Source organism: Centrocercus urophasianus, unplaced genomic scaffold, assembly GCF_019232065.1.
Source record: "Centrocercus urophasianus isolate 14NV4802_14NV808 unplaced genomic scaffold, USGS_Curo_1.0 seq_13, whole genome shotgun sequence".
In the NCBI taxonomy this organism is placed as follows: domain Eukaryota; kingdom Metazoa; phylum Chordata; class Aves; order Galliformes; family Phasianidae; genus Centrocercus; species Centrocercus urophasianus.
Genome location: NW_024884475.1, coordinates 51,467,377 through 51,495,210, shown reverse-complemented (window position 1 = coordinate 51,495,210; position 27,834 = coordinate 51,467,377). Strand labels below are relative to the sequence as shown.

At 37.2% G+C, this 27,834-nt stretch overlaps 1 long non-coding RNA gene across 1 annotated transcript; it reads left to right on the top strand.

The window, feature by feature from the left end:
- Position 1: 1 nt before the first annotated feature.
- Positions 2 to 27,834, top strand: LOC122157281. Its single transcript, XR_006167829.1, has 7 exons — positions 2 to 180; positions 2,132 to 2,270; positions 4,587 to 4,677; positions 7,038 to 7,121; positions 12,821 to 12,927; positions 25,086 to 25,151; positions 27,750 to 27,834. It is a non-coding gene; the product is annotated as an uncharacterized LOC122157281 (long non-coding RNA).

Below are 27,834 nucleotides of genomic sequence, written 5' to 3'. Positions count from 1 at the left end.
ATTGACCACCTGGTGGGAAGGCAGGGCCAACCCAGCGGAGCTCAGGTGCATGCAATCTATCTGAGTGACCAGAATGGGTAGAGCCAGGAGCCACCCCTTCCCAGACTTCACTTAATGGTTGCCAGTGGAAGCAAGGGTATCTTGCTCTGGAGATTCCTGCATGCTTGAAGCCTTCTGTAGGTAAGCAGCTTTTTTTCCTTCATTTCTGTATCTGTAGCCACTGTGTTTGGGCTTGTCCTCGTTTGTTGCAGCCGAAGACTTTGCTACCTTGCTGTTATCGTTGTATTTTCCTTCACGATATAGCAGTACACATTGAAACTGTAATGGCTAGCAGATTTCCTAATTTTTGTAAGTACAGAACAGCAGCAGAAAAGAGAGAGAGAATGGTTCTTTACAACTTCTGTAGAGCTGGGAAGATTAACATCAAATTCAGTCTTATGTTTCCCCAAGAGGAGAGGGGTGATGCCAAAAAATCAGAATAGTATCATAATAAATTTAGAAGTGGAAAGTATTTTACAGAAAGGCATGGTGTTTCATAAGTTATTTGATTGATAATGAAAGAAAGCTTCCAAGTTAGGTTAAGTTGGTGATGGACGGAAGTCTTTGATCTAGAGAGAGACATAGTTACAGTTAGTGTCTCAAAACTAGTCAAAGAAATTCAGATGAGATATACAGCTGTATTTCTTAGTGGTTATGGTTGTAGATTAGAACAAATTACCTAGAGAAGCGATTGTTTCTTTGTCTTGTTTTCATATGTATGATGTAGGAGTATCCATGTGAAATATATGGGAGGGAAGGACTGTGCAGACTTACACCATGTGGACTAGGTTCACAGGAGGGACCGTCTGCAGAATATGTTCATCTGCTCTCTGGTTTATCCTGAACAAGTTCCTTGATTGCATATGGTGCACTGGTGCTATAATGACAAAGAAAGGTGACGTGCAGAAGCATATTCGTCTGTAACCAAATTCTTCTTCCTTAAAAGGTTGAAGGGAACATAAGTAGGCTAATGATGTCAAAGACGAACAACGTATTTCCTGAAGACGATGCTTGATGGATCTGTGAACTTCGGAAAAGCCAATAGGAATAAATATCCAGTGGTTTTGTGGCTTTATTACAGAAAAATTATTGGAATATGGAAATCGTAAACAGCAGTAGTTGAGGCTCTGTGATTCTCTTGGCAGGCAGGCAGGCAATTCTAGTGGAAGCTCCAGTTTCATGATTAAAATTCCAAAACTATTTTAAGTCTTTTAATTAATTTCGAAAGACAATGCTGCTTACTACTGTTAAATTTAGCTTTCAGTTTCCCCACCATTGTTGCTAATAGCGTATTAAAACTTGGACATATGTTTTTTATTAACTGATATTATCAATTATGCCTTTGTCTGGCAAATAAGAAATTCGTAATGCATGCAAAGTGATCCTAATATACTGCTTTCATTATGTGCTGGAAAGAGCTGATAGCTAGTAATCTTTGCTGACTGCCAGTAGGTTGCTGTGGATGTCAGATGAACTTTATTGAGTAAAGAACAGTGTTCAAGAAAGGCATACCTTGATTTCAGCGAGGAACTTATGAAGATGGAAGGTGCTTTTAGTTAAGCAAAAGTTGATCATAACAAAAGATGCAGTTGCAAAGACCAAAATAATGTCTCTGAGACTATTAGCCTACCTTGTAACAGGATGTTAAGAGAAGTCTAGAACGAAAAATAGTTTGTTGTAGTTTATAAAGATGGAAATAAACAACTGTGGTAGTGAGGGACTTTAAAACCTTTTAGAGAAAAGTGTTTGTAGGATTGCTGCATTTTTTGCTAAGCAAACTTAATTCCTGAGTTCCCACATGTGAGGTTTTTCTAATTATACCCAGCTGAAATTTAGCAACCAGAGCTGGCAGCTGGCATGCTATGATTTTGTTGTTGTTGTTGCTGGAGAAAGGTTTGGAACACTCATTTTTGGCAAGTTCTTACCCGTAAACTGCACATTATTCCTCATTGTGGCTTAAAAAAAAAAAAAAAAAAATCCTTTATATCAAGTAGTGTGTCACTTCCTCTCAATATATTCTTGACACTAATGTTTTTAAATGGAGCTTCTGCATCTGCATGCTGTGACTTCTTGTACACAAAATGTCTTCCAGTGGAAAAAGTGATTCACTCACAGAGGTCGATGGTGCAGACTCTCAAACTGGTTGTAGAAAGCACTGATGTTAATGCAGAGGGAACAAGCTGCCTAATGGAAACTACTGGTTTGCAAGTTCTAACTTATACTGCTTTGTGGTAAGTTACCCCTTTTTCAAAAGGGCTAATGCGAGTTAAGAGTGCTCCTTTATAGTTCTTTCAGACCAGCACAAGTATTCAGAATCACAGGGTTGCTATTTAAAGAATAGATCGTTAACTGGTTGAAAATGAAGTATGTGTAAAATCACACTGATGTTATCTAATGAATGTGGGTACCACATCATTGCCTACATGTTGTCGTTCTGAATTGGTGTTAATTATCTCATTCCATGCAGTTGCCCACACTTGCTAGTTGCCCAAATGTGCTGCTGTTCATTGTAGGAATCATTAAACTTGAGCATAAAATATTCTGTGACTTCTTAGAAATACAGAATATTAGGATAGATACATAATAACTTAAACATAAAAAGATCTAAATTTTAATAAATTTGATGTAAGCTGTTTATAAAGTGTGTTAACTTAATATCTCTTTTCTGTATTTGCTATGCTAGGATGTCCATCCAGGATGTATAGGATATTATATCTATTCATGCTTTTAAGCTGATATCTGACATCTCAAGATGGCATGTAAAATGTTATGGCAGGAGAGGTGCTGTTACTGTGTCAATCTGTTGAGGATGATAGCACTTACGGAATTCTCCGTAGCTGTTCTGTTCTGGCGTGCCTCATGCGTGCCTGCTAAAATGAGTACAATGTAGGTCCCCTAAAGGGAGCCTACTAGAAAGCTGGAGGGGGACTCTTAGCAGGGAGTGTAGTAACAAGACAAAGGGTAACAGATTTAAATTGAAAGAGAGTAGATATAAATTAGATGCAGGGAAGAAATTCTTTAATCAGAGTGCGGTGGGACACTGGCACAGGCTGCCTGGGAAAGCTGTGGCTGCCCCCTCAATGGAGGTGTTCAAGGCATGGTTGGACGGGGCCCTGGGCAATCTGATCTGGTGGGAGGCAACTAGGCGGTTGCAACTTGATAATCTATAAGGTCCCTTCCAACCCAAATCATTTTGTGATTCTGTGTTTTGAGTTAACTGGGAAGCAGACTGCAAAGAACTCGCAGCTCTATTTTCAGTACAATAGGAGAACAAAATACTGCAAGATAAGAAAATATGATGGTAATAAGGCATCCTATGATGAAAAATAAATGCTGAGAATGTTTGGTATCCTGCCTTCAAAACTATAAGCTTTTTGAATTCCCTTAGTCTTTCAGTGCTCTAAAGAAGACTGAACTGTCACTGACCCTGGGAGCCAGGTCTTAGGAGGTGTTTTGCTTAATTTTGACAAGTAATGCTACATACTTTGTAGGAACTGGTCAGAGGTTTACATAAACAGCATCTGGGTCTATTAATATTAAAAGCAAGGGTTTTTTGTTAATTAGCTGTTTTGGAGAACATCTTTGTTCTATAACATGCAAAATTAAAAAAGCAACCAGAATACGTTGTCTTCTCTGATAGAGAAATTTCATACAATTAAGATGGTTTTAAAAGCACAGTGTAAGGGCTTTCTAAATTTTTAATGACTAATGGAAACTTTCTCTTTTTTTTTTTTTTCTTTATTTATTTTTTTTTCTGTTTGGATGAGGGCAATTGAAACCTTTCTCCAGAAGGCCTTTCTTTTAAAACAGTTTCTTTATAAATTCCTCCTGTGTCTTGGTATTATGTAAGCTAATGAGTCCCTTGACTATAATAAATATTGGTTAGCTGACCTTTTTGAACAACAGTTTAAATAGTTTGGTTTCAACCCAAGGCTATTTGTAAATTGCTTTTATTTGTTACTCACATTGAGTCAATTCATTTTTCCGTAAAAATGAGATTATTAAGATCTGACATTAGGCTGAGAAATAAAGATACCAGATTCATTATTGGTCACGCAATGGCACTGTAGCCCCAGTACATACATAAGTGTTGAAATTGTAGCTTGTATATTCTAAGGACATTTGTAAGATTTTGAATCTTTGCCCATTCATCTTTTTACAATGTGAGACCTCTGCGTCAAAATTCAAGCTCTTTATTTAAAAGAAAAAAAGCAACAAAAAAACACAACAAAGCAATAGAGTTTTAAGACAATGGTAAAGCAAAACACTAGGAACTCTCACCAGAATGCCTTCTTAATGTTATAAATATAGTTAACTCTTTGTGGTTGGTTGGTTTGGTTTTGATGATTCGTTTAGGGTTAGGGGACAACTATTCCAGCAAGGATCTGGCACTTCTGATGGACAAGGAAAACACGAGTCAGGGGATCTGGCCTTGTATTAACATTCTGGAGCAAGTCCTGGAGAAGGCTGCAAGGATGATCAGAGAATGAATACATGAAGTGTAAGGAGAGGTTGAGGGAGTTGACTCTTTTTTTTTTTTTTTTCAGCCTTTAAGAGAAAGCTAGAGGGAGACTTTGTTACTTTCTACAGCTATCTGATGGGAGATTTGGAGAATACGAAGGCAGGCTTTTATTGGAGGTACGTAGCAATTAATAAGAGTCAAAGCCATTTGCAAGAAGGGGAATTGTTATTAGGAAAAAAAATATTGTCAGAGTAGTTAAATAATAAAAATAATTGGCTAGAGAATAGGTGGAATCTCTGTTCTTTAGGATAATCAGAATGCAACTAGTCAAGGTCCTGAATAAACTGCTTTCAATGGGAGTTGAATCAAATGTGCTCTGGAGGTCCCTTCCATCCTAAATTATTCCATGAACCTTGGAGGAGAAAAGGGAAGAACAAAAGGTTTTAATTAAATTAAAAAAAAAAAAAAAAAAAAAAAAAAAAAAAAAAAAAAAAAAAATCGCTCTGATGAAAATTGATTGCTTGTTGTGATGTTAAAACTCATCCATGGAAGGATTTGGATTTTTTTTTTTTTTTTTTTCAGGACATGCTTTGGAATGAAATGACTTTCCTTTCTTTGTTCTGAAAAAGTTGCATGTATGACTTTCCACCTGTTAGACAAGAAAAAATATTTATCTTTGTACTGTATTACATGCTTCCTCTACAAACAAATATATCTGTTCCATGGGAGTTATATGTTTCTGTTTTTTCATTAATCTTCATCTTCCAGTGGTGGGGAAAAAAGAAAGCCAACAACTTCAGGAAATGCTTAAAAAAAACATATTGGATCTCAGTTGTTTTCCTTGCTGTAGTCTTTCACTTTAAGGAGGAAAGTTATCCTTGCGAACTAGGAGAAGGGGAAAGGTTTTGAGGTCAAACACTGCTCAGTGTTAGCAGACCTTAGACTTCCTGTGATTTATGCGAAAATATTCTGAAATGCAAAATCTAGCCTTGAGCTTAATGACTGTGGTAAAAATTAGATTAATCAAACTTTTTGAATGAAGTAAATGAGAAATGATGAAGAGGCACGGCATATAGAGTTTCTGTGAAGTAGGACGTGGTTTAGAATCTTGAGTTTTGGACAAAGGATGGAATCAGAATTTGAGGAAGACTTACTTTGGTTATTGGACTGATGGGTTTATATACCTGTAACTAAAATAGTAAGAAATGAGTATTTTGCTTCTTATTTCCCACTATAAACTAGTACTCAGGAAGGGACAGAACTGTAACTCCCTTCACCTCTACTATTTTTACAGGGATGTGAAAATCAAGTGTTTTTAATGTCAGAGCCCAAGTGTGTTAAATAACTATTAAAAATGCTTTATTTAATTTTTCTTTGGGCCTTTATGATTATTTTGCAGATGCGTCCATTCCAAATAAATATCTACGAACTTTCATTTGGGCAGTCAGAAACCACTAATGAGTTGTCATAGCAGCTGTCAGACTACTACCTGTTTTCAAACAAATTCCCTATCTTCTTGTGTTTCTTAAAAGCATTTAATCCCAAGCAGCACTGAACACTTTTGATTTCTAATGAAGCACTCAGCAGTGTGGAAATCAACCTCATAAAGAGATTCATAGGCCGTTAGAAATGTATCTTCAAAATGTCAACTATAAACATATTTGTGGTATGAACAATTGAAGTCTTGTGCCCGTTCATATTATAGAACCTGGAACAAACACAGGAAGTTCACATCTGAGGATGACTACTCTGCGTTTGGATGTGCTTTTCTTTTCTACTTCTTTCTGCTTCTTTGAATGCTATAATTTGCTTCCTCATTGGGTGGCTGACTCTGACTAACTGCTGTCAGGCATATGCTCATTTCCCTGCCACTTTCTTCTTCTTGTTCCACAGGCAACTGAATGAGTTGCATGCCAGAAGCTTATTGTGAGCTGGAAAGAGCATGAAAGTGTCCTTTCTGGCTTTACTTCAATATCTTAGCCAGATCCTGATGTTGGGTGGAACCCGGAAAGCATTCACATAGAAAAACAATTAAGAAAATACCATGAAGAGTATTAATTTGATTTTATTTTCTTAATGTGAATTTATCTGACTCATTTGAGCAGTGTTTATTTCAAAGACTCAGAAATACTTTTTTTTTCTTAAACTAAATAATGAAAATATTCCACTTGCCTTTTTTTTTTTTTTTTTTTTTTTTTGTAAGCAAGCTGGAAGTTAAAACTTCTTAATTCCTTAAATTCAGTGGGAGGAAACTGGTTTCAGAGTAATGAAACTGGTTCTGTGTTGTAAATACTGTTCCTTCTTGCTGCTTATAATATAGATTGGTTTTTCTTTTTTTTCTTTTTTTTTTTTTTTTTGGTAACAAAAAAAAACCTAACAATAATTATTCTATAAGAATAAGTTCACCCATGCTTTAATAAATGCCTTATATACTTATTGTTATATGTGAATTGATTGCTTCCAAGACAAATCAAACAGCTCTGACTATGATCTACCAGAAATAGATAAATAATGCACGTGGATAATTCTTTCCTAGGTGGCAAACTGAAGGTTGAATGTTGTTTACAGAGATTCCTCTTGAAACGGGAGCAGTTTGGTTGAGTAATGCTTCAGTTACAAGGTGAGAATGTTAATAAAAACGTGAATAGATTAATTAGCTCTAACACTTACTGCAGTTCCAAGTACAGTTGTATGTACCTTTTCAAGATTCTTTATATTTGTTATGAAAAGCAGACTTGCATTGCAGTGCACAGACAAGGAACTCAAAAGCTAAAGGCAGATTTTTAACATCAGTTTTCATGTCAGATAAGAATTTATGATCATGGCATCACTCATCATCCAGATTACGGCTGGTGACCAAGTGAACTAGAAACAGGAAACTAGAAACATTCTTATCAGGAATGAGAATGTAAGGTTTAATGTCTATTGCTTTTTTCCAGCAAATAGTGAAGTGTCTGTAGAAAAAAGTAAACCTATTTGTTACTTTTCAGACAAGTATGTTGCAGAAGCACAAAGTCCAAGCATGAGCTCATCCCATCCTGTGGGATGGTTTTAGCATGTATCTGCTGATTGATACTTGGGGGGAACAAAACAAGGCTTTAATGATGCTGGGAGGAGGGTCAAACTTGAAACCTTGAAACTTGGAGTTAGATTAAGTGAATTTGCAGAATAATTTTATTCTTGCTTTGTTTGGCTGTTGCTTCCTTATTTTGGGTTTTCCATTATATCATGCCTGTCATCTTCCTGGCTGAGTTTTTTCTGGGTGGGTCAGAGAGTAAATAGAATAATGCATCAAATCCATCTGTTCAGTATTTAACATCCCCAAACTAAGGTAAAACTGAGTTGTTATTACACAGGAAGACAGAACATATAGCACTTCAGCTATCAGTTATTCTGGCATTAACTGAGGAACCAAGGAGAATGTATTAGGAATGCTTTTGCAAACAGTGTTAGCCACTTTCTACTGAGACTGATAGCATGCTGCTGATGGAGAAGGATTTAAATGTAGATGTTATGCTGGTAAACTTTTCAGATTTCTTACTTCTAAATTATGTTGTAGAGAGAAGGGAAGTGAAGAAAAAGTAATTTTCCTGAATGGTGAGGGATAGATTGATGTCAACAAGCCTTCTGGATTAGTGCTGATGAATAGCTGTAAACGAAGTTATTAAGTTGTTTTGGAAAGATTTTCTTGTTCCACAGTGACTCTAACGAAAGCAGGGATTAAACCATTTGTTTTTATATTTTCCCAGGAAACCGATTTATTTCACTCTCCCTTCAAGTCAATGGAAAGGTTTCTAGAACTGTTTTTCCACTGTCCTCATTATTTGCATGGAGTATCATGTTACTTTACAAGTAATATGGGGGAATACTGATTGAATGACAAGATAGAATTTAGTGAGTCAGATATAGTTTGTAAAGTTATTGTCCAGAATGACTTTTGTCTGTCTGTGAATGTCCTCTATTTACCACAATTGGTCCTTGTACAGTGGGTTTTTTTGTGTGGGTTAATTGATAGCAAGTATCATTTGTTATTTGTGGCAATAAGGTAATAAGAAGCGTGGAACCATCTTACTGTACCTGCTTAAGCCTGAAACCATCCCTCCGCCTGCCTCCTCTTTCCCCTCCCTCCTCCTCTCCTCCTCTCCTCCCCCCCCCAAAAAAACCCCAAAGAAACAAACCAAAACTACCTCCAGAAATCAAGAATGCTCCAAAACTTTTGACTGCAATTGCAACTGCTTCAAGGGAAAAGAGGTATATCTATGTCCCTCAGTCCTGTGTCATACTGCTTTGGGTATGTTCTTATTCTAAACCTAGTGAATGAAACCAAAAAAGGAAGGGCTCTCTAATGATTAAGAGCTAGTGGGATCTTCAAGGAGATGGATTTACTGCTCATTCCATGTAACCTGGAGCAAGGCTCTGTGGGCAGATGTTCAGAGGTGTCTAGCTGAATGGGAGGTAGCTGTCTGACAGGATGGAGAGCTCGTGCTTTTCTCTTCTACCACAGCTATTGATTCTGCTTTGTTGGAGAATCTTAGGCATCTGCCTTCTACATGTTTACTTGTATCTAGCCTTGCATTATCTGTTGGCTCCTTATAAATTGAATTTTTTTTAATATTAAAATGCTCAGCTTTATGCATGAATGTGACCCCACTCTCTTGTAACTACTAGCGAATAACGTAATGCAAATAATTATCATTTAATGTAGTGAAATTAGAAGATACATCTGGCAGGGTTAGTGCGGAGGATAAATGACTTTATTATTCCTGTCTCCTCAATGGATAAATTGCACCACTTTTAATATGCGCAATTATGTAGTTTGAACTAATGATGATATGCTAGTGAATTATTTTAGCATGTCAGTACCACAGTAATATCATAGAACCATAGTTCTATCACAGTTCATAGTACCATAGAATATTGTGTTGTATATGATGAGAGTAATATCATAGAATATCGTGGCTTTAATTCAGTAGGTGTGTATTTGCACAGTATTTACAATGGTTTCTTGGGCTGGGAAGTCTTTGACTTCAGAGTTGGCCCAGCTACCAGATTTTCCTTAAAATAACGTGCTTGTAAGAGCATGGCAGCTTCTGTTGGATCATTTGTGCTATTAGAGATGCAATTAGTGGATGCGCATCACCGAGCCGTTGTTGAATCATTGGAAATTTGGAAAATTTTTTTTTTTTTCATTCAGCTCAGATCCAAAACTATTTTTAAAATTCTTTTTATTGGAATAGAATTGCATATCAAACACTTATCTATCCAATAGTGCAATAAAATTGTATGTTTAAAAAATTAATTTCAGTGATTTGTGTTTCAGAAATTTTAAATAAAATAAATCTTCATCCAGAAAATCAGTGTTCAGCTGTAGTGCAAGAACAACTTGCCAAGCAGTCAGCTGAAGCAGGAGGTTCCAATTTGCAGAGCTTTCGGGGCTCCTGGCAGAGAGGACAATTGCTATGTACATGTTGACAAGTACAAGATAAGCAAGCTTCCCACTTGCTGCAATCTTGTCAGTTTGATTGCCCTTCAGTGGCCATTTGTGATAGCCACTTGAGAAGTCAGTACTGAGGATACAAGTTCGAGTCAGATTCTGCTAGTTATCAAGTAATTGCACATTTTGGCAGAAAAAGTAGGGCCTGGCTTAAGAGGGGTGAAAGCTACCACAGCTGTAAAATTCAAAATATACATTTATCTGAAGTTCTGTTGTTAAACCTATAGCCAGCAAAATTCTAAAACCAAAATATGTCTTTTCAAAGGAGTCAAAGCTTCTAAAGTTGGGACGTTTGCCTAAAAAATTAAAAGCAAAGTCTCTTGCTATCTGCTTCAATATACATAAATATACTCACAAGGATGTGTATCGTGGGTTTAAAAATGCAAATTTCTATTAACAGAACCTCATTTCTCAGTAGTGTAAGATGAGATAGAGACTCTGGCATTTTAAGGATCTTTTTCCTGTAGCGATTAAGCTACATGAGGAAATGTTACGTATTTGGTAGAGTAGGTTATAATTTTCTACACTTGAATATGAAGTTTTGATCTTGTTATGCTAGGAGAAAACAAAAATTGCTTTTTGATACATTGATACTGTAGAATTTTTCCCTTGAGGATGACTTTTTATTCATATTGCTTAAACACTTTTTAATTCTCTGCCTTTTAAAACTACTTCTGTTGTTTTCAGTTCAAATTCCCAGGATTTTACTCTAAATGTTTGAAGTGATCTTTTTTTAATATCAAACATTAAAATACCTTTACTAATTAGCTCTTTCAATTTTTCTGTATAAATTAGACTCAAATTATTCTTAATGCTCAAACTTGAATTTCTTTAACCCTTTTTTTCTAGTAGTGTAACTGTGAAGGACAGGGAATAACAAGGTGTTAACAGCTGTGACTTCATACGTAATTAACAGCACAGAACCATAACTTTGGTCCGTGATGTGATGTAACTTTAAGTCCTGTTGCTGTCAGAGGAGACTTTGGAGACTGATCTCTAGCTGGTTTATTTATTAAGTTTGTTTGGATTTATATAATGCTTAATGCAGTAAGGCTATGATCTGAAACAGGCCTTCCAGGCATTCTTGCGGTAGAGATATGTGTAACATTAACTCTCTTACGTAGTACATTCTTCTTCCAAGAAGCTGCTTCTGGCTTTATGAATTATTTTTTCTTCAAAAGTACTGTACTAGTTTACCATCCCCCTCTTCCCTTCCGTGTTTTAATTCACTATTGACCTTGCATAGGTCATTTTTAAATTATTTCTCAGTCTTTAGTGGGGTTTAGAACATGTTCCGGATTAATATAGTCTTCAGTGTTTTTCTTCTTGATGTTAGCAGTTTAAAAGATAAGTAGATTGCTAAATACGTAATTGAGACATGAAACGTTGTTATGCAGTGTGATACCTTCTGCGACTGTGGATTTGCTTTTGTTTTGTTTTTCTTCTGTTTCCTTGGAAGCTGCTGATTACAGACTTGATTAAGTTGTCACATTGCTTGGCAGTTATCTACCAGAGATTAACCTTACTCCCTTTATGTGGAAGAAGGTATTTGTAGCAATGCCTGTGTGGTCTGTACCATGCAAGCTGTAGAGGGTAATATTTATTTTTTGCGTGGTTGTAGAGAGAAGATTGCTTCTAATAGTCAACAATAGAGAAGATTGCTTCTAATAGTCAACACAGTCAGTGAGTCTTTGTCATTTACTATAAGCCATAATTCAATATACTAAGAAGATACTACTTTTGAAGTATCAGAAATTGAGCAATTTTAGCAGCTGGAAGTATGCACTGGGACAGAGTAACAATCCACTTGTTCTCTTCTTGTACTGTTACCTTGTCATCGTTTCTCCAGTTTTGGAGAAAGTATACTCTGCTCCATGGAGTATTGATGTGACTGTATATAGAATCATAGAATTGTTTGATTTGGAAGAGACCTTAAAGAGGCTATGTAGTCCAACTCGTCTGCAATGAACAGGGACACCTACAGCTCCATTACGTCCACAGAGACCCTCCAGCCTTAATTTGGAAAACAAGTAATGAGGCATGCACCACCTCTCTTGGCAACGTGTTCCAGTGCCTTACCACTCTCGCTGTAAAAACAAACAAACAAACAAAAAGACAAAAAAAACCTCTCTGACCTGCTGGCTGTGATTCTATTTATGCATCATGGAGTATGGTTGGCTTTCTGGTGTGTGGGGGCACACTGCTGGCTCTTGTCTGCTTTTACATTCTGCCTGTGTCACAAATTTCCTTGATGTACGTATGTGTACGAAGGAGGCAGAGAAGGAATTTAAGGGGCAGCATTGAAAAATTTCCACAAAATATACTTTACTTAGTTTGCATTAAGCAAGAAAGAAAATAGAAATGAAGATACAGAATCTCTTAGAAACATAATTAACTGAGAGAATGAGAATTAGATGATATTTCTCCTAGAGTTCTGATAAAGCCTATTTGAAAATGGTGTATAATGTCAAACTTTTTTAATACATCTGTCCATTCAGGTTGTCTCCCAAGAATATCTATATTTTGGAATTGTAATACATGCCAGTGTAACAAACTCAAGGTCCAGTAATGATGTTCCTGAAGTCAAAAGCTGAAAAGCAGGCATCAGCATGAGTTGGATCTGCCCCAGAGTTTGTTTGACAGTGTTCACATAGCTCTTTCTGTTTGTCATTAACAAAAGTTGTCAGAGAATTTGCTCTTTTGCTTCTATTTGGTTTATTGACTTTCCACTGTTATGCTAATAAAACTTTTTGTCGGCAGATGCAAATAAGACTTAGTTTAGCAACAGCAAAACTTTTAAACACATCTTTTATTTTTTTCCTTAGTTGCATTTTGAGAGCTGAATGGGAACCACATGAAGAAGGCAGATATAAACGTTCACAATACAAATCTGCAATGCTGTTTTTGCTGACACTTTCTCCCCCTTCCCCAGGTATGTGCTGTTAGTGAAAGGCTGTAGCCTTCCACAGATTCTTAGAAAACTCAGGTGGTGTTTGAGGGATAAAAAATTTGACACTGTAATTTGAGTAAGGTCAGTTGGAAAGAAAGTGCAGACACATCTAAACAATTACAAGGTCTTCCTGCACTTGCACTCAGGATCCAAACTTAATTACTTGTATTCCATTAAATGCCTTGAAAGGCTTGAGGGACTACTTAAACAAAGAAACGCTTTCTCCTTTGCATAGATAACTAAATCTATTTTATGATGTCCATAAAAGCACAGCGTTACTGATATTAGAGACTGAAGATCTATTGAATTTCAGGAGGAAAGGATGACTGTTTACAGCTGCTTAGTTGTCAGAACTGTCAGGGGTTTCACCTTTAGCTGGATTGCTCAGGGCTTGTACTTTGAGAATAAGGCCTTATGTACCGTTGCCATTTAATTTGAAGTTCTGCATGTTAGTAGCTATGCCACCTTTACTTGTGTCACGCTTACTACAGTAGATATGTTTACCAACCTGGCTTCAGTGTATTACATAGAAAACTGTCATAAAGTGCCTTTTTTTTTATATTAAGGGCTGGTAAAACTTGTGATACTGTTTGAACGTAAGGAAGCTAAGCTGACAAGAAGAAACTGGGAGAAGAATTGATAAAGATCAGACTTTGCAACTTCTGTCAAGCTTGTTGGGCCTTTAGTTCTTCATCACCTAGAAAAGATGTGGTAACATCTAATTACTGAAGTTTTTGACAACGCTGAACTGAAAATAATCTAGAAATGCCAGCTCTCCTGAATCCATGAAATTAGAAATAAAGATTGAAAATGATAGTCTTTGGCAAATGAAAGGCTTAAAAATATAAACCAAAAACAGATAAATACAAAGAAAAGAAATACACATGTTCAGTGTGACAGAGAAGTCCGAAAATCCTAGCACAGAATGGAGAGAAAGGGTAGTTAAAAATAATTTTGTAAAGAGGTATTTCAGGCAAATGCTATTGAATGGTTGCTAACGTGAAGACCCTTGAAGGCCTTGTGTGATCTGTAAAGCTTGATCATTGTTCTGTAGTGTATGGCTGTGATAAGGCTGAACTTGGCCTGCAGTGCTCAGTGAGAGGCATCTTGTTGATGGAATTCTGATAAAGGAGAAGGGATGCAGTGAAATCCATCTCCATCTTTGCACAGGAGAATCTCATAAAAGCTCATTCACTTATTCATGTTCACATTTCCATATTTGAGGAAAGACTTTAACGAGAAGTCTGATGACTTTGGCAAAACTTAATAGCCTTTCCCTCTCTCCTCACCAGCAGCTTTCTGATGTAGCTACGAAGTGAATTGCCATATGCCTCAGGCTTCAGTTGTGCTGTATCTTCTGCTTTAATTTAGTAGTCACATCATTGCATTATCTTCTCCAGATGTGGCTTTGTTACATCTGGCTAGAATTCTATTTGGCATAAAATTTTGAGATCTTAGAACTTATGTTCATGCAACTTTGGGAAAAGATAGGGATGTGGACTAGAAAAGACTGAAAGAATATCATGGTAGAAAAGAAACAGTGAGGTGAGGAAATGATGTGCTTTGCAGTTGGGACTTTGCAAGGGCTATTTTTTAACTCTTTGTCACAGGATGTTTTGATAAATTGATGTTTATGTGCACAAAGAAGGTGGCTCTGCAGAGGAGATAAACTTGATAGTGTAGGTCCTTTATTTAACTCAGAGACGAGATGATGCTGGGAGCCATTTTCCAAGCAGTGAAACGGCATTCCAACAGTGAGTGAACAAAGATATATTTCTGTTTGGACTTATTTTGTTGCTTGGTATTTAGTCTGTTTGCAGCAGGCATATTAATATCACCATGACTTTATTAGTTCAAATCCCACGTAAAACTATTAAGTAGGCACTGGCTTTGTTGCTATTGCTCTGAATGTTGGGGCTTTATTATTGAAATATAATGGTTAAATGGGGTGTAGTGTTCTCTGTGGCCATCTGTTTTTTTAAAGGTTTGTTCTGGCAAAATTAAAATGTATGTATGTGTATAAATAAAAAGCATTATTTCTGGTAAGTAAACATCCAAAAAAGTTCAAATGCCAAAAAATTACTTTCATTTGCTTTCTTCCTGTGGGTGAATTTGTTATGTCTCCTAGAACACTGAGAAACAAACATTTTTGTGTGTAATTATATTGCAGATAAATATTTGATTCTGCATCCACTGTGCAGTCTTCATCAGATTGTTGCAACCCAGTTATGAAAAAATTGTGTTTTTCCTCATTTTAAAAAAAAAAAAAATCCCACTAAAATATGGGGCTGGAGAGTTGTGTCTTGAAAAGGGCATTCCTCATGTCTCAGTTTAATTGCAGTTGTACTGTTTTCTATTATTTTTGTTCTGGAGGAGTGCAGTGTGAAAGCTTTTGATTTTCTGAAGTGACTAGTGGCACTGGATGACTTGCTAGAAGAGTCTACAGGTTTTCCATGTGAAAAATGCAGAAAAATCTGAATTATCTTCTCTTTTTCAGGCAACCAAGTTTGCTTGTTGTTTCCTAGGCTCTGCTTACACTCTGAAAATTGGGAACGTTTATCACTTTATCACTTTTTCTTGTGTTCTGTGAAAGGTTTTTAGTTGTTGTTGGTTTTTTTTTTTTTTTTTTTTTTTTTTTAATGTATGTGCATACTGGGGAAAAACCCATTGATGATAGTGAGCCTTTCTTCCAGGAAAGGGAAGGGAGGCCAATCTTTTGATGGAGATTCAGGATGAGCCGCAACCTTCTAAAACAAACAAGAATGAATTCCTAGGTATAACTGACGTGTTTTAGTTGTGACTTTTTTTTTTAAAGCTTGTTGCTAGTTAGGTCTTATAAATCATTGGTAAGTTACTGCTATGTTGTGATTGTCACTGTCCCTGGAGGTGTTCAAGAAACGCTTGGATGTTGTACTAAGGAATGTGTTTTAGTGGGGAAATATTGGTGGTAGGTGGATGACTGGACTGGATGATCTTGGAGTTCTTTTGTTATATTTGCTCCTTTCCAGTTTCTGATGAGTTGAGCAGGGCACTGCATGCAATCCTATTGTTTTTTAAAAAAAAAAAAAAAATCTGAGTTGAAATACTAGTGATTTTTACAGTTTATTTTAACTGACACAGATTATGCAGAATATACTGTTAATTCAATCTGTGCGGATGCATTTGTATCTGTAAATACCATTGGAAAAATAGATACTTCCACATTCTTATTTGGACATCTTCCATAACTTTTATTCTCGTGAGTATGTGAAGGAACGTGTCTTCATTTCTTTATAGAGCATTCAGCTTTTCACCATAAAGAATGAAACTACGTAGAATGATGGAATTTTTTCGTTATGCTAACCAGAAGGAGATCCATTCTCATTAAAACTGTCTCAGGCAAAGTTATTTATTATAACCACAGAAGTACTATTCATACACCAGTTGTAAGAAATGAAATTTTAGATACATCTCATGGGGTTTTTCACCAGCCACAGAGTTCAGAGGAGACTAATGTGATGCTCTCATTTATTTTAGAGGAGCAAGAGAAAATGAGAGTAAGCTTTATTATTTATATTATCATTACTCATCTGAGAGGCTGACATAAAACACACTAAAGTTAGAAATTTCTGCATTTTGCTTTTGCAGGATGAATTGCAACTAGAAATACTTTTTTTCAGAAGTTGATAATGAGTAGATCAATGAAATAATCCGAAGACCTCCTCAAGTACTTGATTTTATTTATTGTACATTTAATTTTGCTGAACATTTAATGTAAGGTTATGACTTTGAAAGGAAGTGTTTCTGAAATCTGCATAATGTATTGTAACAGTTGCGTTACATTCCTTTCATGATGATGTTCAGTCTCTAGCTGTTTATTTTTTATGGTGAAGTTCTTTTTGTGGAAGTCAACTTCAGTCAAGTTCTTTTTTTTTTTTTTTTTTTTTTAATTTAAACCACTCTCATCTCACTTAGTCCACTTTCACTGCACGTGTAACACCTCAGAGTCAAACCAGTTACTGCCTCCAACTTTAGTGAGAGTAAAATTTTTTTACATCTGCATTTTTGACATTCTTTTCCACAATCTGTTTCCACTTTCTGTAATAAAAGTCCCCATGTCTGATCCAATAAGCCAACACATAAAAATATATGTTAACTTTTGAGCCATGAGTACTTTAACTGACAAAGAAATGCCTACCTTGCTTTTATAAATGTTTATTTTAGAACCTTTCAGAGCCTATTGCATTTACTTACTATAAAAATATTCTTCTCAACTTCAGTCACTTTTGTCATCTTGGTTGGAATTTGAAGGAGAGCAGCCAACCCTGGACTGATAATATTTAAAGTAGAAAGCAGTGAGCCATTAGAACAGGATCAGAAGAAAAAGGAGGAATTTGCATCTTAAACTATTGTGATTTTAATACAAACAGATTTATATAGTTCTTGGTCAGTGTAAATTGACTGCTGTTTTGAAGTCAACAGCGTTAGACCATCTTACTTAATACATGAACATGAAATTATTGCTTTCAATATATATAATGATATTTGTGTGGAAGTCTGCTAAACTAATAATAATTCTGATCCTGAAAGTTGTCCCTACAGTTCCCTTAAACTGCTGGTTTACTTCTGAAGTGTTATTCAGGCCATGTCATGTATTAGCTGCCTTCTATTTACCTGTACCAGCTTATGAGCAGCACCCAAACCAAAACGCATACGCAGATCCCAGGTTTGGTACCCACATCTCTGGATGGGCTCCTCTGTTAAAGCAGAGAGTGGAACAAACCGTCATCTCTGCTGTGGCTGGTGTACCTTTCTCCCATGTGCAAGAGAGAAGCTAGTGAGAGGACAGTTTCAGGGCTGTTGGCCAATGAAAAGACTACTTTAAGCCAAAACGTTTTGGTATGGATGGGTTTTCTAACTATCTGGGAACCCTTTTGTCTCCTCTTAGCTGGCAAGAGATGAAAGACTGCATAATTGGGTTTAGCGAGTTGTTTATTATCTATATGTCCTTCTGGTGTTTTGTTCTGGTTTTAAGGCAAGATTAACTTGGTGACTATTCAACTATATTTTTCTCCAGCCAGATCAGGCTTCCTCACGATCTGTGTCCTACCTACTCATCACATTTTGTTTAATATTTGTGTGTTAACATTCCTTACTGAAGCTGTACGGTACCTTGTCCCACATGTCAATCAGGATGTTATTGTCAGTGTGGGAAACCAGTGGAAAATGAAGGGGAAGAAGAATTTTTTTTTTTTTCCATTTTAGTTTATGGTTGAGAAACCTGTGGTAAATGGTACGTTACCAGTAGGCCATGGAGTCACCCTGTCTCCATAAAACTGCTTGCAATGTGATATGAGCCATTGTTCAGCTCTTGGGATGGATGGGGTTAAAAGGTGAGGCTGTCATCCTCCCTGTGTCCTCTAGGTGCAGAGTGTTACACAGACAAATGCATGTAAGGGGAATATTTCTGCTCATGAGAGACAGAAAGGTATTTCAATGCAATTAGAGTTCATCACAGTGTCGAAACTGTGTAGAGTTGTGGAACTAAAGTGAGTGCAGCTGTGTTCTCTGCATTGTACTTTATGCTGTATTACATGGGTAGCCATAACTATAGGTTACAAAGCTTGTTTAATTTATACTGGCAACACTGAGTGTCTAAGAAATAATAGTATAGTGGTGATGTGTGAATCTCAAAATATTCAGAGGTTTTTTTTCTAGTTTGGATAGCAGTGAAAAGTGCAGATGCTCATCTGAGCCTACTGGGTCTCTCAAAACAGGCTGGGGACCTCATACAGAAGTCTCCTATGTTTTTTGGCCACTGCTAGAATTAATTTTGAGCTGGATGGACCAGTGCCCAAGGTAACTGAAACCAAATGGTAGCAACCAGCAGTAAAGAGAGAAAGGCAAAAGCTACATAAGTAATGTAGCTAGTTTTATCCCAACTGAACTCTGGCAAGTTTTATCTTACTGGCTCTGAAATCTCTCTGTGTGTAGAGCATGATGTCCAAGTGCTATGGGATAACTCTGGTAGGCAGATAAGCACTACATAGCCGCTTGCTCAATTCTACCCAGCCAGCCTCAGAAGGTTCAAATAAGCAGAAAGAAAGTAAAAGCAAGAAAACTTTGTGTTGAAGCAAACGTTACTTGGTAAGTCATGGCCCCTCTCAACCTCCAGTGAACTCCTGCTCTGTTCAATGAGGGGCAGAGTGAGAAACAGAGACCTTGATGCTGTGTAAACACTATTTAGCAATAGTTAAGACATGGGTTATCAGCATTGTTTTGGTCACAACTCTAAAACAACACTATTTGAGCTTCTGTGAAGAAAACTCCAGACCCACTACACCAAGCAATTTAAGCAGAGATTTACTCTATCATCTTGAAAATGTGTTATGCCTGCAGCTTGGGAAGTTCAACACAAAACTGCATCTTCAAATTGAAGGTCTGATATCAAACTGTAGTCTGTTCTCACGTGTACCAGTTGCACCAGAGCAAGTCTGCCTCCAGATACTGTGATCTCTTTAATACTTGAAGGCACTGAATGAGGGTAGTCTGCTGACTGATGTAGAAAGCAGATGTAAGGAGAGAATAATCTTGTACCAAAGACAGTTGGTATAAAAGATTTGAAATAGAGGGACAGTGAAAGCATAGGATCACAGATGAGAAGCTTGATTACAAATTTCCAGCTTTTGTGGCATTTAAGGGATGTATGTTTTAAAGATGGGGATACGTTATTCTTTAACTCTGTCTTAAATCGTGTTACTTGTAACCAGCATGAACAAAGTTCTGGAAGCCTCACAGAAGTTCTGAAGCTTTGTTGGCACAACCTGTGGGTCTTACAACTTCTGTGAGCACATTTCATGCCTAACTAATGAGGCCTATAACTTTTTGGCAAAACTTATGCCTAAAAAAAGCCTGAAATAGATTGCACGTGGTCAGAACCCAGGCAAACACCTAACCCTAAAGCAAATACCTGACATTCTTTTATCCTGCAATACTAAGGAAAAACGTAGGTAAACTACCATCTCAATAACTATCATGAAAATTAGCATCAGGAGTTCACTAGAAATGATTGCCAGCCTTTATTCTAGTAAAACTTCTGCTTGCAAATTATTTGGTATAAAAATTCTATTAATCCATGGCTGAATTAGATTTATTTTTAAGTGTCAAGTAAATTTATCAACACTTTCTTGTTTTTATTACAGGACTTTAAAAATTGCCAGACCACTCTGCTGTTGAGTGGTGGTTTATGAGGGTTCTTGTCAATAGTGTGAAGCAGGGCAGAATGAGAAGGGCAAGAAGGTTATTTCTGGAATGTGCAATGTTAAGCATTATGTTGCACATTTATTTTAAGAGGCAATGGACTGTGAGGGCATTTTAAGTTTTCACATGTCTCCCTTGATATTCTTGTGTTGTTGAAATTGGAGGGAAAATGGTTGTTTGTTTTTAATATGGAGTGGGGGGAGGTGACTGATTGTCTGAAACTTGTCACTGGTCCCTTTAGCTCTGTAGATTGCACATCACTGGCTAATTTAGAAGAAAGAAACAGATCTAAATGGCAATAGCATCACCTCTGAGAATATATGGTTTAAGGAAGCATTTTCCTTATCAGACCTTTCTAGCCTGGCAGAGACACCGAAATGGTAGTGGTTAATGCTCAGCAGGAAGGGACAGCTTGTGTCTACAGGTTAAAATCCTTCTGGTTATACCAAATGTCGTAGCTGCCATTAGAGTCTGTAAGACAACTGTAGAGCTTAGGCCATGAGTCTTTTGGCTTGCCTGGGCTGCACTGGTTGAAGAGGAGTCATCTTGGACTGGATATAAAATACATAATTATATAATTCATTTCTATAAGTAACAAAACCGTAACACCAGTGTGATACTTGACCTTATTTTTCTGAAGCTAACACGGTGCTCTGGTTTGATGGCAGTGGCTCCAATTCTTAGTGAGGTCTCAAAGTGTTTGTCATATTTTTTTGATGAAATCTTACTCCTCCTGTAATTCAGTTTTGAAAACTGTAGTTTGCAACTGTATCTACTGCCAGAAGTGATGATGTAAGGTGTGACTGTGAGGTGAGGGATAGCTCTCTCTGTTAAGAGAGAGCTTACACAAGTCTGGGAAAGAAGTATGTTTGCATTTTTCTTTGAGTATCTGCAACTGTGTACATTCCATGCAAGAATAAGCAGGTAACTTATTTATGTCAACTGGAGTCATAAAAGTAGCAAAATATTTATGATTTTTTTGGCCTTAACCTTAAAACCCATTCTCAAATTCCGTTATCGCAACAGAAAGCATGGCTGCATGTTTTTTGTTGTTCATGGAGACTGTGTTTAGCCAATCAATCACAATGCATAAATGTATTTGTCATAACTTGAGTTAGCATTGCTCTGTGCCCTCCTTGTGCCCTGGTTCCAACCTAGACAGTGCCAAGGGCACGCACCAAGATTTGATTGATGCTGAGCAGAAGGGCTGGGCCAGGCTGCTCAGTGGGGCAGGGGGCAGCTGCGGGGAGAGCTGGGTTGGGCTGTGAGTGGGACATGCCTGCTTAGGCCTACCCGCTTAGGTACAGGCTGCAGAGTTGGTTTTGGTCATGTGAGCCATCTGTGACTCTTGAGGGGAAAAAAAAACTGACAGATTTACAAGCTGAGTGGCTGGTTATATGTTCTGATTTTTTTCCATGCCGAAACATTAATAGATTGCACACTTGATATTAGGCCCTAAGCATACAAACAGAAGCTTTTTTTTTTTTTTCAAAGATGCTGAGTTTCCAAATGGTTACCAGGATTTAAATGATGCTGTAGTTGATTAGCAGCTGTTCAGACCTGAAATGCTACTATTTATGTCAGTAAATATGTTCTGAAAGGTTAAGCGTAGGCAGGTAAAATACAAACAAAATATTTGCATGAGGCATGACTCTTCCATTCATATCACATATCCCTAAACTATTATGCATTTTTTTGGAAATATCCTCTTTTGCCCATTGAGGACTTATTTGCATAGGAAGCTTTTATTTCCAGTACTCTTTGTCCTTTGAAATAGGAGAAAGGGAGCAAAAAAAGGAATGAAAATAAGAGTGTAATTTTCAAACAGGGAAAACTGGAACTTGCCCAAATTCTGAAACTTTGTATTTTTCAGTGTCTCATAATTTTAAAAAATGGTTTGTTTGTCTGGTTGTGACACAATAAATATCTCCTTCTGTGTATGGTCAAAACATGCATTTTAAGTGGGATGGCGCTTTCCTTCCCTCAAATTCCCCAAAAATTTGGTGTTTGGATTATGGCTTATAGGAAGTTCTTTCCTTTGTTGGCTATGGAGTTGTTAGTCTGGCCTCTTTACTGTGTGTGGTAAAAGGATTTAACTAGTTGCTACGTTCAGGAATTTTTCTCATCCCTCCACTTTCAGAGAGAAAGTCTGGTGAATGCTGCGTAGACACCGGTGGAGATAGTCCTGATCTAGTTGTTCTGGCACATATGTGAGAAGTCAATTATACAAATGAGGCATTCCAAGAATAAGTGATTAATTTGACAGCATTCATATGACGAGTCTCAGTGAGGGAAAGCTGATGTCATAATGTTAGAAATGCTTTATTTAATCATGATGAATCTTGGATAAGTGTTTTCTAGTTCCACTAACTTAAACGCGTTACAAAAGTAATGTGATGTTACTGAAAAGTTCATCTGTGCAAAGCTAAAGGTAATCTGTGCGAAGCTTCAGCTCGTTCGCTATGGTGTAAGTTGTTAACAAGGCTGAAAGAGTTTTATCTGCATTTCTGAAGAGACAAATTCTACCACTTTTTTATATAGCATAGGGGAAGATGAATTGTTAACTGGCAGTGAAGTTTGACAGATAGATATCCTCTTGAAAGTGTTTTCTCTCCACTGAAAAATAGCACTGATGGTATCTTCTTTCTCTTCACAGCTACCTGCGGTCTATAATTGTGCTTTAGTCATTTGTTTTTATTACAATGTGGATGTGCTTTACCTATATACTGTACAACCATACTACATCTTGATTTAAAACTGTGTATCACAATTTCTTTTCATTTGGGGTTTGATATTCTTAATATTGCCTAGGAATATCGTTTGAGAGGAAGGATGAAATCTGTTTTATGAAAATGTTTGGTCTCAAAATAATCTCTAGAGTGCAGACTGACATCTCATTGCCATCCCTCTGTGTTCTTACAGCTACTAACAATTTCAGATTAAAATTCAATTCAAAACCTGGTCAATAAAATAAACAAACAGCTGTAGAATGTTTATTTTACCACATATAACTGAACTATCCAGATGGATATATAATTTCTGCTGAAGCATGATTGTCTTCCGAGAGTTTTAACATTGTGTGTTTATCATGTGTCAGCATATTGTAGAACAAGTTCAGTTCATAAATAACTGCAGTAGTAGTAATAGTTCCAGCACCTTTTCAAAGACTTATATTCTTACTGAATGTTTTCACCTCCAAGGCCAGCCCTCAGGAATCCCTGACCCAAGAGACTAGTAAGAAATTCTGGAGAAAGGAAGAGTTTCCCTTGGTTAAGAAGGATTGGTTAGATATAATTCCGGTACTCTGACATCCGTAAGTCCACAGGCCCTGATATGATGCATCCTTGAGTGCTGAGATAACTGGTGAACTACATTGCCAGGCCGCTCTCTATCATCTTTAGAAAGTAATGGCAGTCAGGAGACATGCCTGAGGTTTGGAAGAAAGCAAATGTGACCCTAGTCATCAAAGGGCAAGTGGGAAGACACTTGAGACTACAGGCCAGTCAGCCTCATCTCAGTCCCTGGAAAGGGAGGTGGAACAGTTATCTGGAGGTCATCTCTAAGCACGTGGAAGATGAGATGATCAATAGTAGTCAGCACAGATTTATCAAAGGAAAATCATGCTGAACTAATCTAAGTCCTTTCTGTGATGGGACAACTGGTTGCATGGATAACAGCAGTAGAGAGCAGTAGATGTTGTCTACCTGACTTCAGCAAAGTTTTTTATACTGTCTCCTATGCTGTCCTCATATCATGATGGGCAGTGTGTTTACCATGAGACAGCCATGCGTCTTTGTGGCCAAGAAGGCCATTGGTATCTGGGTTGCATTAGAGTGTTGTATTAGAGCATTGCCCTCATGTTGAGGGAGATGATCCTCTCACTCTACTCAACCCTGGTGAAGAAGAACATTCACCTGCAGTACCGTGTACAGTTCTGGGCTTCCCATGGAATGGACATGCTGGAGAGAGTCCAGTTAAGGGCAGCTAAAACAATTAAAGGACTGTAGCATCTCTGCCAGGAGGAAATACTGACAGACCTGGGCCTGTACAGCTTGAAGAAGGTTCTCGGGGAATCTCTTCAATGTGTATCTGAAGGGAGGTAGTCAAGAGGTTGGGGCTAGGGTTAGGGTTCTCAGTGGTGCACACTGAAGAGGCAAGAGGAAACAGGCCCAAGCTGAAACACAGAGAAGTTCTGTCTGGAGGAGTAAAAACTTCGTTACTGTGATGGTAACAGCACTGAAGAGGTTGCCTAGAGAGGCTGTGGAATCTCCTTCAATGGGGGTCTTCAAACGCAGCCTGAACACAGTCTTGGTTGATGTGCTCCAGGGAACCATGCTTGAACAGAGAGGTTGGACTAGTTGATCTCCAGAGGTTCCTTCCAACCTCAGAAGTAAAGGAAAAAAAAATATGATACAGATATTTCAGTTACAGTATTAATCATGTCTATGAAGTATTGTATTCTTGCATCTATCTTTGCAAAAGCAGTGGTCAGGTAGAGCTTTGCATACACACTTCATGAAAACGTTTTTTAACAGCTGTTGAATTAAAGCATCTGGGTGCAGCTAATTGTCTCTAGGGCTAGTACTAACCTTTGGATTTGGAGATATTTCTAAGTATTGAATGCTGTATCATTGACTCAGATGACTATAAGTTTCCTCTGTCAGTTTTTATGGATTAGAAAGCTCTAGAGAAGAAATAGAATATGCTGAACAGGTAAGTAAAGCTGCATTGTTATTATATAAAATCTCTAGGAAGGTTGTGTTGATATGAGGTGCTCATTTGAGACTACGTGAATAGGATCAACAGGTGGACATTTGCTAAAAGCAGGGGATAAAATTTTAGAGCATTCAGTTACGTACTATATTTCTGTATTATTTTTAAAAGAATATTTTTTGTTATAGGCAAAACAAAAGAACAATACTATAGACAACGTTTGCTCAAACTACAGCTGTGACAGGAAGGGAAAGGTAAGTCAACCACAAGCAATAGTCTTCACTCAGTTGTAACACTTTTGCACAAAATCCCACAAATCTTCATTTTTTTAATAGGTAGTTGAATTTTGGCTTGAATGAACCATGAAGAGCCTTCATGTACTTGAGAGTAGGGAAATGGGATTTTCATCCCACGTTATTCTCCTGTGTGGCACTGGCTTGGCCATTGCCACCCACAGAGCATTTCAGTGCTCTGCTGATAAAGTTTGAAGAGGAATCCCCCAAAGTTTTGGTTAGTCCATTTAATAAATCACATACAACAAAAAAGAATATTCCCTTAAGCCAAAGGGAAGTGATAAAAAGTGAGGTATGTGGGTTCATCTGGTCAGAGTCTCATAAAAATGTGTTTATTCTTTGTTTTACATACCCTCTCTGTGTTGATATGATATAATTCTCTATAAAGGTAGGAATACTGTGCATACACAACTGTGAGTTTGTATGAGATATAGTGAATATCCCATGAGAGAGAACAAGACATAATTTAAAGTTGGAACAAGAAGTGATTTATGAAGGTCATTGTCTAACTGATTCAGATACTTTCCATATGTTGTAGAAACACATTTCTGTATGGTATGCCTGTAATGTGTAGTATATTCATTTCTACAAAAGTGTGTCCTCCTTTAAAATGTTCTGGTTTAAAAATGGTGTCTTTCATCTCATCTCTGATATCTCAGTTTACTTTTATTGAAAGTATACTTTAACACGGCAGATTTTGAGATGACTACTAAGTTTGGTTGATAATAAACCTGTGGTACTTCTGATGCTAAAATATCCTATAGCACCACATTTGTAGCTTTGCTTCTGTATCAGGCTTAGGTGATACATAGTATGCCCTGTGTCCTGCTTGAAGCCATAAGGGAACTGACCAAGTAAGAAAGGAACAGATGTTTTTTTTCTTACCAACTGCAGCAACTTATAATTCTGTATCTCATTTTATTTTAGAAATTGCTTGAAGATGCAACTACTTATAGTAAAGCTATGTGATGGGAACATGATCATTAAGAATACATCATTGTTTGAGGCATTAAAATATTCAATTTAATTTACTATAACGCATAAAATACTTTTATTGCAGGAAACTTTATTTTACTGGTTGTTTAGTAAGTGAAGGGACACTTATTAATCAAATAAATCAACACCACCCATGGCAGCTTGCCCCTGACGTATTTACTGAGGAGAGATAGATTTTAAAAAAAGGCATGAGGAAAAAATTATCTGGTGTGTTCTCTGCCTTCCTGCTTGCAATCTTCTAGAATGTATTCATTATTCAGCAGTATTCACCAAACAGCATCTGCCGAATAGTTTGGCTTGTAGCTTGTTCAGAAGCAATTTGTAAAAAGTATCAAAATATACTTTAAATGGAGAGTATTTTTCACTAGTTGGGGGGAACCGCTTTTTTTGTTCTTTGTCTTTGATCCCTTACTCAAAGTGTCCATGGCTCACAAACGAGGCACCAAAGCATTACGAGGATACAAATCGGTAGCAGTGTGAATCACCTATGGCATTCCTGTAGTTTGACTTTGGACCCTCCATAATGACTTCCACTGACTTCAGTGGCATTCAGAAAAAAACGTAAAACCTATTTTTCACCCCAAGCATCTGAGACTACCACTTTAAAACACATTAGGCACATTTTCTGTACCCATTTTTTTACAAATCTTTGCTTCAGTGACTGTCTCCCATTAAACATTTTGCTAGATATCTGTTGAAAGTGAATGTGAAGAAGATAGAAACCCACCTGAAACTAATCAAGGATTTGAACAGATATAATTAAGAAATAGTGTTTTCCTGTAACTGTAACTTAGGGTCTAGGTTTTTAGGTATTTTTCCCCATCTTTCTTTTTTGTAAGTGTTCTAGCTGTGAAGCTGCGTAAGAAAGCACAAACCAAGATCATCAGTACCAAAATCTTGCTTTGGAAATGTTTAAATATCTTCAGAAAGATAAGATGTGCTAAAAATATATATATTATATATATTTATTATATGTGTATATGTTTTACATATATATTAATCTTCCTAGATTAATTTAAGCAGAAATACACATGCAACTTGAACAAGAAGTGCATATTTTTTTTTGTCTTTGTTTGCCTCCTTGGTGTGCAGCCATGATGTTGCTCCTTGCACAGTAGGCTAGTATGAATGTACTGATGAGTACCACGGTAGCAAGACAGCCTCTGTTGTGTTCCTGCATGCTCTTAATGCATCCACGCCACACTGTTCTCCAGACTTCCGTGCAGCATGATCTTACTGCTGGGAGGGGTGAACAAGTGTGTCTGTAAACCTTTAATGTCTGCTATGACCATGAGTGATTTGCTGGATGTGCTCCTCAGTAGGTAGGGCAGTTAGTTCCTCCCACTATCACTAGCAAGCTGCTGTTGCTGATACTCTGAGAATTGTTAATGTGTCTTTTTGGGCTTGAGAAAAGTTGAGTTAGATGAATTGGTGTTTTTCTCATGGCCTAAAGGGAAGGACAGACTACTCTTCCCAAAGCAGCTGTGAAAGCAGCCTTGTAGGATACAAGGCAAATTTGCTGAACGGGTTTCCCATTACTCATTCTCATTTTTATGTTTTCAGAGAATGAAATTTATTCATGAGCAGGAGACTGAAGAATTGTGTATGCTTATTCTACTCTCAGTGAAAATGAAGTGCAAATGAGAGG